Genomic DNA, 13692 nt, shown 5'->3' on the forward strand with positions numbered 1-13692 from the left:
ACTACTCACTGAGGCTACGTCTTCACTACCCGCCGGAATCGGCGGGTAGAAATCGATCTCTCAAACCAACCCAAAAGTCTGAATATTATTTTTCTGTTCTCAAACCTTCCATAATTTGACAGTTACATTTGTTGCCACAATTCAAATAAGAAAAATTTCTTCAGCCTTCTGCAAGAGGGAGAAAAACACTCAGCAGCTTTCAGATCTCTCAGAGAATAGATAAAATAATCCAAAGTCCAGACAACCTCTGGTTTATGGCTTGTTAAATCATTTTTGTCATTCTGTGAGATTCAACACAGGGTATATAAGTTATATACAACATAAAAGTGCTCTTGTAAAGGGAACTATGATTAATTTATGCAAAGGTGAGTGCTGCACAGATAATTACAATAAACTAAGACTTTTGTTCAAAGCTAACACATATCTATTTGATGGGACATTGTTGGGAATACATTCCCATGCCAGCCAAAGCACATTAACAAATCCACCCAGGAAGTACGTCAATCAGAAAGAACAGGTATAGAATTCTCTGGATAAACTGATCTGGCCACTATATTATTACTTTAGGGCAGTGGTTCTCAACCAGGGGCACATGGACCCTTGTGGGTACGCAGAGGTCTTCCAGGGGTTACATCAACTGATCTAGATAATTGAATAGTTTTACAACAGGCTACATAAAAAGCACTAGCGAAGTCAGCACAAACTAAAATTTCATACAGACAATTACTTGTTATATTGCTTTATATACTGAAATATAAGTACAGTATTTATATTCCAATTGATTTATTTTAAAATTACATCTCTACCTCGATATAATGCTGTCACAAAAAAAAAAAAAGAGATCTGAGTGGATCCATGAGTTTAGGGGTCAGAAGCCCAACTTCTTCTATAGAGGGGGCAAATAGCCCACAATGAAATAATTAAATGGAAATTTCAAATTCAAACTCATGTTTCCACTTCCTTATATCCACTCTTATATAGAGGATAATATTTTATTTTGGTTGTTTTTGAGGGCCTGAGTCTGCTACCATTGAAATCAATGACAAATTTGCTATTTACAGCTTATAAAGTACTTTGGGATCCACTTAGATAGCAGGCTCTATTCCACTGCCTAATTGTTATTGTTAATATAATAAGATGCTACGTAAAATCTTATACCACTTGGACAGTGATGGTCAGGGCGGGGTCCTTCTTCCTTCTGCAGATAAAGGAGACCACATTTCACAAAAGCATAATATAAAATCAATTAATAATTCACCTTAACTTATCATGAGATGTGTAAGAGCCCTACAAAGGAGACCCAAAGATTATGAACTAACTCCTAAGAGAGCCATTCTACAAAGGTAGGGAAAGAAGACTCCATGCAGAGAAAGTTAATGGATTTCCTTGACTTTTTTTTTTTAATCCAATTAATCTGGCAAAATGTAAAGAAGGCAGAACAATGTGATTCCAATGGAGTTATACCAGGGATTCAGCTGGCCTGTGTTACTCTTTTCTCTGGGTCTGATAACATTCCATCTGTTGCTCTCCTTTTTTGCTCCCTTTGAGATTGGTGGAGATCACAGAAAATACAAGGTAGGTTCTATCTGCCCTTCCTGCTTTGAACCAGTGCTCTCTGGTTAGTTCTGCTTTTGCTGAGTAACAATGGGGAGGGGAACATTGTAGAAGAAAAATTATTCCTGGACCCAGACCCTTTCCTCCTGCGAAAAGATCATGAGAGGGGTCACCCATAGTAAGGAAATCTCCACAAAGATCTTCTCATGGACCCTACTTCACATCCAGGGCTGGCGCTTCCACTAGGCGACCCTAGGCAGTCGCCTAGGGCGGCAGGATTTAGGGGGCGGCATTTTGCCGTCCTTGGTGGCAATTCGGTGGTGGGGGGTCCTTCTGCTCCGGGTCTTTGGCGGAAATTCGGCGGCGGGTCCTGCACTCGCTCCTGGACCCATCACCGAAGTGCCCCGAAGACGTGAAGCAGAAGGACCTCCGCCACCGAATGCTCAGAGGAGGAGCGCTGCCGCCTAGGGCAGCAAAAACCCTGGCACCGCTCCTGTTCACATCACCCTTTCTGTGGAAAAGGCAACAGGGCCTCCCCCATACCTGGTCTGTCCTTAGGAATTCATGAGAGATCATCCATGTAGAGGCTCAGACCTAGTCTGCACTTAAAAATTATATCAACCTAACTATGTATCAGGGCTGTGAAAAATTTAGAGCCCTGAGTGCCGTGGATAGGTTGACCTAACCTTCGATGTAGACGTGGCTAGGTTGAAGGAATAATTCTTCTATCAACCTAGCTACCACCTCTCAGGGAGGTGGATTAACCACATCAATGGAAAATCCCCTTCCAACAATGTAGGAAGTGTCTATGCTATAGCTCTGCAGCAGCATTGCTGCAGCACTGCAGCTGTGCTGCTATAGTGCTTGTAGTGTAGACATGGCCTCAGTGCCCTGGCAGCTTGCCCCCCACTCCTTCGCAGCACCCATGCTACCAGGAGTTTCCCAGAGCCACTGCTGCCTTTGGGACTTTTGGAAGAGTCTCCACTGAAAAGCCCCAGGCTTTATTATCTTTCCAAATTAATTTTCACAGAGGGAATAATTTGCGTCTCCACCATATCCACCCAAATGCTCTCCCCCCCGCTCCCCTCCCACCCTGCTCCAGAGAGACCTCCACAGGATCCAGGAATTAGATACAGTGCCACAGGAAAGGAGGGAGGTTTGCGTGTGGTGAGTCTCCACCAAGCATGGATCTAGGCAGGGCAATCTGGTCCTCCTGTTTGCTGGAAGAGCTTGGTACCAGCATCTCTGTTGGAGAAACACTACAACAGATTAATAGTTTTAAATTAAGTGCCAATGATTTTGTTTGTCTGTGTGAAATAGTAATCTATTCTTTTTCTACCCAAATGTAAATGTTGTTAAAATCTAATAGACATTTTCTTTTCAAAGAGATGTTGTCATAAGCAATAGGATATATATACAATCATCATATAACCTGATATTAAAAAACAAATATTTAGAAGATAATTGGGAAATAATGGGAAAATAAACATTTCTGTTGCAGAAGGATGACTCCGGAAACCAATTCCACAGCCAGATCATTACAAATTAAGACACAATCTGGCCTGGGTTCTGTGGGCCAAGACAGGGATCTTCAAAAAGTAGGAGCCAAATATTTAAATATAAGTGCCTACAGTTTGGCATCTAAATCCATATTTAGGCATCTCAGTGAACTTTCAGAGGTGCTGAGTTGGCTTGCACTGAAATCAAATAAGATGTGGGTGTTAAGCACCTCTGAAAATCAGGCCACTTGTTTAGGTGTGTAACTTTAGCACAGCCAAGTTTGCAGATTTGACCGTTGGGATTTAATCACTTCTCTCCTCTGAGGACAAAATCCATCAATAGTTATCAGGGCATCTAGGGCACATTTGATGAGCTTGTCTTATAATAGTTAAAAACTCTTGTTTCTAGCACTTAGTTTGCAGAAGTTAATATTACAAAACTAATAATACATACATGTGGATATATACATGCTATGCAATTGCATAAGACTTTTTAAAGTTTTAACAACCCAGTTTGTTTCATTACCTTTTTTCTTCTCTTTTAAAACATTGTTTTTTCTTTTTTCCAACCAGTGTTCTGATATGTAATAGAAGGACAAAGATTCCTTCCTAGAGCCCTTATTCAGGAAGGTCTGCAAGAGGCCAAAATTTGGTCCAACTTCAATCAGTGGAAGTATTATAATTTACTTTAGTAGTACTGGGATTTGGACCTAGTTAACTATAATACATTGTCACTTGATCCTTTAGTTCTTCCTGTTCTCTAGAGGGAAGCTACTTCAGAACAAATTCCCTTACCTAAAATATCAATATTCAATACTCATTTGCCCTTACATAGCACCTTACACTCAAGGACTTCACAGTGTTTTGCAAAAATTTTACTTCTCTTAAGTATTTCTAATGCACCTGTCACTGTGTGATCTAAGAACCAAAATCAAATAACGCAAACATCAATAAATTAAGCTTCATAGAATCTCTGTTATTTATTCAGACTGCCAGCTGTTTGGGGCAGGGTCTGTCTTTCATAGTTGTGTGCACAGTGCACAGTCCAATGGGGTTGTGCCATAATACAAATAATAAATTATAATAATATTTAAGTATTATCTACATTTTATAGTTGAGGAAACAGAAGCACAAAAATGTTAAGTAATTTATCCAAGTTAATTGAGTGGTAATCATCTGAGCAGAGAACAGAACCTGAAGGTTTTGGTCTGCTTCTCACACCACTAAGCATATTGCCTCCTTCATTGAGAAATGCAATCTTAAGCTTTGATCCTACAAAGGAGGACTCCGATACTGACAAAGAGACCATTAATTTCAAAAGCAATATGTTAGTATGTTTATTTCTTAAATATTAAGAGCCCTGGGTGATAAGCAGGGAGGGTGCAAGGATGTTTCGCGCCCTAGGCAGCTCCCCGAGCCTTGTGGCAGTTCTCCACCCTAAGGCGCCCCCCCCTGCAGCAGCTCCCCCCCCTCCGCCCTGAGGTGCCCCCCCCCCCCCCACGCGGCAGCTCTCCCCAGCCCAGGGAGCCATGCGGCAGCTCCCCGCCCCAGCTCACCTCTGCTCCGCCTCCTCCCCGAGCACGCCGTCGCTGCTCCACTTCTCCTGCCTCCCAGACTTGCGGCGCCAATCAGCCCTAGGCGACCACCTAAGTAGCCTAATGGGTTGCACCGGCCCTGGTGATAAGACTATTTCGTAAGTTCTTGAACGCACTGATTCAGTTCGCCTGTTCCCATGTGATTCGTTTAATTCAACTTATTTTCCTTAAATTGCTTGGAAATCATTTGAATGGAACATATTAAACATACTACACATTTAATAGTAAGAGCCCGGAGCCTCCACGCTGTGCTGGAATGGGTGGAACTCTCTACCTGTATAGAGCCCCATTAATTAAAATGGGTTTCTACAAAGACACAAGCATTCAGCCATGTGGTGCAGCTTGCAAGATTAAGGTTCTATCACTACTGAACATGTAGTATCTATCACTGACAAAAAGCTCCTTGAACTGAAATCTAATCAATTTGCCATCAAGTGACACACATTTGCCTTTCTTCCAAAATGAAGTCTAACAGTATGTCTACGCTGGCAGAGTTACATCGCCAGCAGTTACAGCGCCACTCAGAGAGCGCTGTTGTGTGTTCACACTGACAGCTGCCTGCGCAATAGCATTTTCCCACTTGTGGCCCTTGCAGTGGTATTTGGAGTAGTGCACTCTGGGCAGCTATCCCACAGAGCATCCTAGAATCTTCCAGTCCTAGAATCTATGAATCTATGAATCTCTTCCTCTTCTGCTGCTAAGAGTTGTGGGAAGATGGAGGGGGTCACAGGGCATCCTGGGTCCTGTCCCATGATGCATTGCTTCACATCTCAGCAATCCCCGTGCTTCTGTCCTCATTTGGCGCCATCTTTCAACAGTTTGTGTACTGTGCGCTTTGCCTCTTCAGTCTGCAGGAATGGATCCTGCACTGTTCACCAATATTCTGCTCGCTCTCACTAACATGTCATGAGTGACAGTGGAGTTATTCCTTAAACTACAAAGGCAAGAGGAGTTTGACATTGATCTTGCCACGCATAGTAGTTACGACACGAGATTGCTTGTGGCATTCACGGAGGTGCTGACTGCAGTGGAACACGCTTTTGGGGTTGGGAAACAAACACTGAGTGGTGGGATCACATTGTGATGCACGTCTGGGATGACGAGCAGTGGCTGCAGAACTTTCAGATGAGGAAAGCCACATTCATGGGACTGTGTGATGAGCTCACCCCAGCCCTGCGGCGCAAGGACTCGAGAATGAGAGTTGCCTTGTCATTGGAGAAGCATGTTGCGATTGTATTATGAAAGCTGGCTACTCCAGACTGCTACCGATCGGTTGCTAACCAGTTCGGAGTGGGAAAGTCAATCGTTGTACACATGTTGAGGGAAGTGTGCAAGGCCATTAATCGCATCCTGTTCTGCAAGACCGTGATTCTGGGCAACGTGCATGACATTGTGGAAGGCTTTGCACAAATGTGGTTCCCTAACTGTGGAGGGGCGCATATTCCAATTCTGGCACCAGACCATCTAGCCACCGAGTACATTAATCGGAAGGGGTATTTCTCTATGGTACTCTAGGCGCTTGTAGATCACCATGGGCATTTCATGGACATTAACGCAGGCTGGTCCGGAAAGGTGCATGGCGCACGCATCTTTCGGAACACTGGCCTGTTCAGGAAGCTGCAAGCAGAAACTTTCTTCCCAGACCAGAAGATCACCATAGGGGAAGTCAAAATGCCCATTGTGATCCTGGGAGACCTTGCCTACCCCTTAATGTTGTGGATTATGAAGCCATACACAGGGCACCTTGACAGCAGTAAGGAGTGGTTGAACAACAGGCTGAGCAAGTGCAGAATGACTGTTGAATGTGCTTTTGGCCATTTAAAGGCTTGCTGGCGCTGCCTATATGGGAGACTGGACTTGGCCAATGATAATATTCCTAAGCTTATAGCCACGTGCTGTATGCTCCATAATATTTATGAAGGGAAAGGTGAAAGCTTCACTCAGGGCTGGACCACTGAGGCTCAACGCCTGGAGGCTGAATTTGAACAGCCAGAGAACAGCTATTAGAGGAGCACAGCACGGGGCCATAAGGATCAGGGATGCCTTGAGGCAGCAATTTGAAGCTGAAATCCACTAATATTTGTTGCTATGCTCGGGAGTACAGTGCTTGTAATGCTAGGAGGTGGTTGTGATTGGTTCAGACGATGCACTGTGAAGGTTTAAGAAAATTGCCTGTTGCTTTGCAAGGCTCTGTTTTCTTTCAGTTAATGGAATAAAGATTGCTTTCAAACCAAAACAATTCTTTTATTAAAAAATAATAACCAGAGGGGAGAGACAAACAAAAAAACACATTGGAACTGTGGCGGATGTGGGAAGGGATGGTCTCAGGAGGAGGTGGGGTCCCAGGACGGTTAAAGATTTGTGTATGTCTAGGTATCATATGCAACCTTGTCCTTTGGAGTACAGTGCAGCAAGTACTGTACTTCAGCAGGGCTAAACTGCAGAGGGACGAGTGTTGAGTGCAGTGGGTACTGGGAGTCCACAGGGCTGAACTGTGACGAGGCAGGAGTGGAATGCAGCGGGTACAGACTGGAGCCAGGAGATTGATAAGAGTGTTTTGGCGGTGTCTGTGGGGCGCATGGGAAAGAGTTTTGCAACAGCAGCTGCAGGAGGGTGGGCGAGGAGCTACTCGGTTTACAGTGCTAATAGTGCCTGGAGTGTGTCCTCTTGGTGCTCCATAACCTTTAAGAGCTGCTCTGTGGCTTCATTCTGGCGTGCCGCGTTTTCCTTTCAGTCCCTCTTCTCGCTGTCCTGCCACTACTTCAATTCTTGTTTTTTGGCTGCAGAATGCATCAGGACATCATGCAGAAAGTCCTCTTTAGTTCCTCCTGTCCGCTTTCTAATTCTGCACAGCCGTTCAGCTGGCGATAACAAAGAGGGAGGCTGAGCTCCCAAGGTCATATCTGAGAAGCCAAAATGCAACATTTTACAGACGCAGAATTGTTTGCAACACAACACTGATTCCGTGATTTAAAACACAGCCACTGTTCACATACCTGTCACTAACTGGCTGACCCCAGGCAAGCACACATGAGCCACAAGACCCAGGGGCAGGGGAAATCAGTGTTCCAGGACCGTACTGTACACTGGACATGGGGCTCTTGGGATAAGCCAGCACTGTAGGGAGGGGCCTTATAATCATTACTGTCCCCACATTTTCCACAGGCTGTGTTCATTATGGAAGATATCTCGCTGCTGAGAGTGAGCAGGAAATCAAGGGAGGGTCTTCTCCAAGACTGCAGTTTCTGCCCTGGCCCTTATGCGGCTTGCCTGTGTGCAGCAATGGTCCCCGTCCCCCCCCAGTGACGGCAGAGTGGCATGAGAAATTTACCCTTAATGGGGCAAGAAACAAAGCAGCTCTGCCAAAGAACCTGCAGCAGCAGATTGCCCAGTATCTCCATGAAAGTTTCGTGGAGATCTCTGAGGCAGATTCCCATGGAATGAGGGAGTCAATCAACACCCTGTTCCGCCGCTCAGACTAGGCATGTGGTGGTACGCACATCATACAGACACAAGCCTGCTTTCTGCAACCCTCCTGCCCCCAACAACTCGCTTCAGCAATTCCCAAAATCAAAGCCACGTACCAGGGGCCTCCTCTCCTGTTTGTGCTTTGCCAAGCTCTGACAGCTGTGACTGGCTACCCTCCTCCGGGGAAGAGAAGAGCTTCTGGTTGGATGCATCTCTGACCTCCGAGTCGTCCTCTGCCTCTCGGTCCCCATCACCCTCCGGAGCCTCATCCAAGATTTCCTCCTCCTGGCTTGGTCCACTCTTGACTGGCATGCAAGCCACCGAAGTATCCATGGTGGCCTTCACAATGTAGGTGGAGTCGCCCCCCGAGTATCATGTCCAGCTCTTTGTAGAACCAGCAGCTCGTGGACGCAGCACCGGAGCGGTGGTTTGCCTCCTGTACCTTGTGCAAGGCGTTCTGCAGTTCCTTCACTATGACCCTGCACTGCAGGGTGTCCTGGTCATGGCCCCTTTCTGTCATGCATCGTTAAATCTGTCATAATTCCTATGGCTAGAGCACAGCTGGGACTGGACAGCCTCCTCTCCCCACATGCTGATGAGGTCCAGCTGCTTGGCATTGCTCCAAGTGGGGGATCGCCTGCTGCGTGGAGCAGGCATGGTCACCTGGAAAGGTGTGCTGAGACCACTGCACGCGTCACCGAATAAACAGGAAGAGGACTTTCAAAATTCCCAAGGAATTTAAGGGTCGGGGCAGTAGAGTTCAAACCGATGACCAGAGAGGTGAGAAAAGGCATTGTGGGACACCTCCCGGAGGCCAATCGCAGGGCTGTAATCAACCAGGGTATCTGGTACCACAGCGCTGTAGCCCCTGCGCAGAATGGTGTACGTGTCTCATCGGGGTGGTTTTTTTACAGTGCTGCAGCTGTGCAGTTTGTGGCTTGATACACCTCAGGGGTTAGACTGCAGAAAGCTGCTTTACTGCACAGAAACTTGCCAATGTAGACAAGTCCTAATACTATAACTGTTATGAGCTTGTTATGTATTAAGTTAAACCTCATTGAAACTGATCATTGTGAACACGCTCTTCATTAAGTATAGCTGTAAGAGACAGTTAAAGAGACACAACCTAATACAAGGCATAATGAAATCTGCCCATAATCTAGCACCATGTGGGTGGACGGTTCCACTGCTATTGTTCTGAGTAGGCGTGTGTGGATTGTGTATGTGAAAAAGACAAGCTGGAGTGCAGACAAGTAACTGAGGGCATGGCTACACTTGCGGATGTAGAGTGCTGGGAGTTAAACCAGCCTTCAGTGACCGCAGCAGGGAAAACGCTGCCGAGTGTTTACACTTTCAGATGGAAGTGCACTGGCATGGCCACATTAGCAGCTCTTGCAACGCCACAAAGAGCAGTTCATTGTGGTAGCTATTCCAGTGTTCAAGTGGCTGCAACATGCTTTTCAAATGCGGGGGATGGGGTGGAGTGCGACAGGGAGTGTGTTGTGTATATGTGGGGGGAGAGAGAGTGGGTTTTTGGGGTGCTGAGAGTGTGTCAGCATGCTGTCTTGTAAGTTCAGACCCCCCTTCCTCCCGCCTCTCTCTCGCACACTCACAGCAAGCAACATTCCACACCAATGGCTTGCTTTGTCCTAGAGCAGATAAGCATGCCGGCTGTCAGAAACAGAGCTTTGAAAGGGGATATCCGCATTCCTACAGCCGATTCCAAAACAATGACAAGAGTGGCCACTTGACTTAAGGGGATTATGGGACGTTTCCAGAGGCCAGTCAAAGCGCAGTAATGCAACACCTTGTTCACACTGACGCTGGGGCATTTCAGCCGAGGCACAACAAGCGTTATGTTTCTCGTGGAGGTGGATTACCAGGAGCGCTCCAGAGTCCAGGTGCTCTAAGTGCCTTGCCAGTGTGGATGGGTTGGGAGTTAGGGCGCCCGGGGCTGCTTTAATGCGCTCTAACTTGCAAGTGTAGCCATGCCCAGAGAGAGACTCAGAGACCAAAAAAGGAAAGCCAAGCAGCATCTGGAAGCAGTGTATTTCTGGGAGAAACAGAGAGAGAGGTTCTAGGTTGGGGATGTTGGCTGAAAGAAGCTTGGGTCTATAAACCAATTAACCTTTTGTTTTTAGTTCCTCCTGCATTTACAGAAGTAGGACTTTGTACATTCCTTGTAAATAAACAAGATTGCATCAGAGAAAATACTAGACTCTATTGTCAATTTCTACTGCCAATTAGAACAACCAACAACCCCTGAAACTCAGGTTTTGTCTACACTAGCACTGTTGTTGACAAAATGTTTGTCAGTCATGGGTGTGATTTCCCTCCTTCCTCCCCTCCCCCGACTGACATAAGTTTCACCGACAAAAGCTCCGGTGTGTTCGTTGGGGGTGGTTTAATTATGCCTACGAGAGAGCTCTCTCCCGCCAGCATAGAGCAGCTACACAGGGGACCTTACAGCAGCACAGCTACAGGGGTAGAGCTGTGCCACTGTAAGGTCTGTAGTGTAGACGTAGGCTTAGACTAGTTGCTTGTTGTATCAAAAAGAGGTAACAAATGTCAGAAATATAACCTATCCAATCAGGTTCTTTGTTCTGCCTCTTCACGGTTTCAAAAAGAAAAAACACAGTAACTGAATTATTTTGTTAAACAGATTAAAAAAAAGTCATGCTTGTATTTTTCATTCTAATTCTTATTCTAAACTGTTCATGCCTTTGTGCACTAATGTAAATTAGCATCAGAAGTGATGCTTTCTTCTCTGCTGATTGCCAAAGTGTTTAAGGAAAATAACCTAACCATAACAAATCATATGGGAATAGATGAATGAAGGCCTCAGTCCTATAGTGAGTTTGCAGGAGCAGCCCCCTGCACCTGCACAAGGTTCAGTGCAGGATCAGGGCCTTAGACAGTATGGTAAAGGACTTACAGAACATGATTATCAGACAGCGATCTGTATAGCTAAGAAATGAACACATATAGCATTGCTTTCCTTATTTTATTAAACAGGCTAGTGTAGTCTAAGCATTCTTAATGAGTTTATATTAACTAATTTAGCATTGTGTTTGACTTCAAGTCCATTGTATGTTTGCTACATTCATATCAGGAAAATGTGCTGAAATTAATGTCACATGCGCCTAGAATAAAATGCACAGTATTGATGTTACCTCCATTGTGTACTTAGCCTTGATGTTTAGCCTTGATCTAAAAGGCAAATGAAAGATTAGGTATTAAACTCTAACTGAAAATAGATTAGTCAATATTTACTCAAAATAGCCAATGTTTTGTGTGATCTAACTTTTAAAACTGATATTTATTTTCTGTTTAATCCATAGCACTGCAAGATTAATAAGTTGGTTCCATCCATAATGCCATTTTGCATTTATATACACTTATCGGAGGATTTTAATTGCTTTACAAATATTAATGAATCAAGCCTCACAACAGCTCCCGAGTAGGCAGATACTGCTATCCCCATTGCACCAGTAAAAACTTCTAGCGGAGGCCGGCTAAGCCGCAATTCATACCAATGGAGTTTACCCCTGATTGAAATTGGAGTAAAGCTGCACCAGTGCAAATCCTGGCTTATAGTGGTTTTGCCTATCTATATTAGGGGTTTAACACCAGTAAAATACACTCGTATCTGGTACCAGTGGCTGAAATCCCCAGGATAGACAAAGCTTTTGAATAGTAGTAGCACATTTTATTTGTTTCTAGCCAGCCTTCTGAAAGATCATATGCATATAATTAATTCTCCATGATTGCATTTTACCATGAACCGCTGCATTTTAGCTGTGGGTTATTTTTAACACTCCCTTTCCCTCCATCTCTACATCTAGAGATGTGTTTATATTGTTCTGATGTACTTAACTTCATGGATAGTGCCATGATTCACCGTAGTGAATATACACTGCCAACTTCTGCAGGCATTTTCTTGTAAAATGATGTAAAAACAACCATTTTTATTAATAACTGTGAGTGAAGATAGTGTTTGAAAAAGGTGTCAGACTGACTGCAATGGAAATTGCCACAAAACATGAACTAAATAGGTCAATGGCAAAGCAAGCCTTCCCATACTGTCCAACCCTGAGCTGGAGGGACACTTGGAAGAGAGTAAGGCCTGGTCTATGCTAGAAAATAAGGTCACTTTAACTACATTGGTTAGGGCTGTGAAAAATCCACATTCTTGAGGCAGCATTGTTAAGCCGACCTTAGTCCCCAGGTAGACAGCACTAGGTCAATGGAATAATTTTTCCGTTGGCGTAGCTACTGCCATTTGGGGAGATGTATTACCTACACTAACGGGAGAATCCCTCCCGTCGGCTTAGGTAGCATCTACACTGAAGTACTATGGCGGCATAGCTGCAGCGATGGAGCTGTGCTCCTGTAACATTTTAAGTTTAGACAAGCCCTAAGAGGGTAGTTTGGTCTATATTCCTACCCACACATTGACTTCTCTGCCAAGGGTGCCAGCTAGCATCAGTTGTGATAGTAGTTTTTGTGATGTCGATGAATAATGTAGATGTGATATTCTCTAACTGGAATCTTAAGAGAACACTGACATTATATTAGACTGTATCTTTAAATTTGCCTCTTGAATACCATTTTGCCTCTTGAATGCATTTCAAAGATTAATGTTAAGTTTGATCAGTGTTTCTAAAGATAGACCTTGTATCAATGTTATGATAGAGAGATGGTGGCCTTGGACAACAATAAAGCAGCTGATATACAAGATTTCACTAAACTATTTTCTCCAGTGTTCTTTAACTTACCCAAGCATGTATTTGACTCTCATACCACTCACTTTGAGTCTAGCAGTGTCTTTTGTTCCAAAATAAGTGTCAAATGTCTGACATTGTTTATCTAAAATTACTTTGTTTCTAAGCAGCATTATTTTGCTTGCCAATTATGCTGGTGTAACTCAGAACTATAAGTGTTTCACATCTGTCAGTATTTTCTCTGCGTGTAAACAGTGCAGTTTTTTTCAGCCCAAAGTAAAGATCCACACTTGAGAAACAAAGTAAACTCAATTATCTGGCAAACTCCTTTATCTGAGTAGAGGTCAAATGCCTTCATGTATGTCAAATCCATTGGAAAGACCCTCCTTTATCCAAAACTCTGTTTGTCTGAATAATTTTCATAGTATTATCTGAGTGAGATGGGGACTAAGGTCTTATATATGGTTTTTCATACATAGATCATAGACAACGTTTGATTATATTCATATGTTATTTAAATGATGAACATGGAATGAGTTGTCATGGCATATTAAGATCATCCTAGTATGTGCTGCATAATATGCATCTTTCAAATGTGATCACGTTCAGAAAATTGACTTAAGGTTTGGCCCAGTGTGCCATTTGATTGCCATTGAAGTCATTAGTAAAACTCCTACTGACTTTAATATTTGGTCCATTGTGAGAACTAGTATGTATTTGGTCCATTGTGAGTGCTACCTATGTATCTTCTGAGCCATATCTTGTTACTTTACTAGTAAAACCAATATGATATTACTTTCAGTACTGCAGAGCCAACACGCATGAGGAAAAAATTGCATTGTGTTTTGCCTC

General features: G+C 44.0%; 1 protein-coding gene across 1 annotated transcript in view; it reads left to right on the forward strand.

Moving 5' to 3' along the window:
* The window catches only part of KLB (klotho beta), a 45472-nt gene that overhangs the window by 2450 nt on the left and 29330 nt on the right, over nt 1–13692 (forward strand). The window lies entirely within an intron of this gene.

The sequence above is a fragment of the Malaclemys terrapin genome, chromosome 5, assembly GCF_027887155.1.
Source record: "Malaclemys terrapin pileata isolate rMalTer1 chromosome 5, rMalTer1.hap1, whole genome shotgun sequence".
Taxonomy (NCBI): Eukaryota; Metazoa; Chordata; order Testudines; family Emydidae; genus Malaclemys; species Malaclemys terrapin.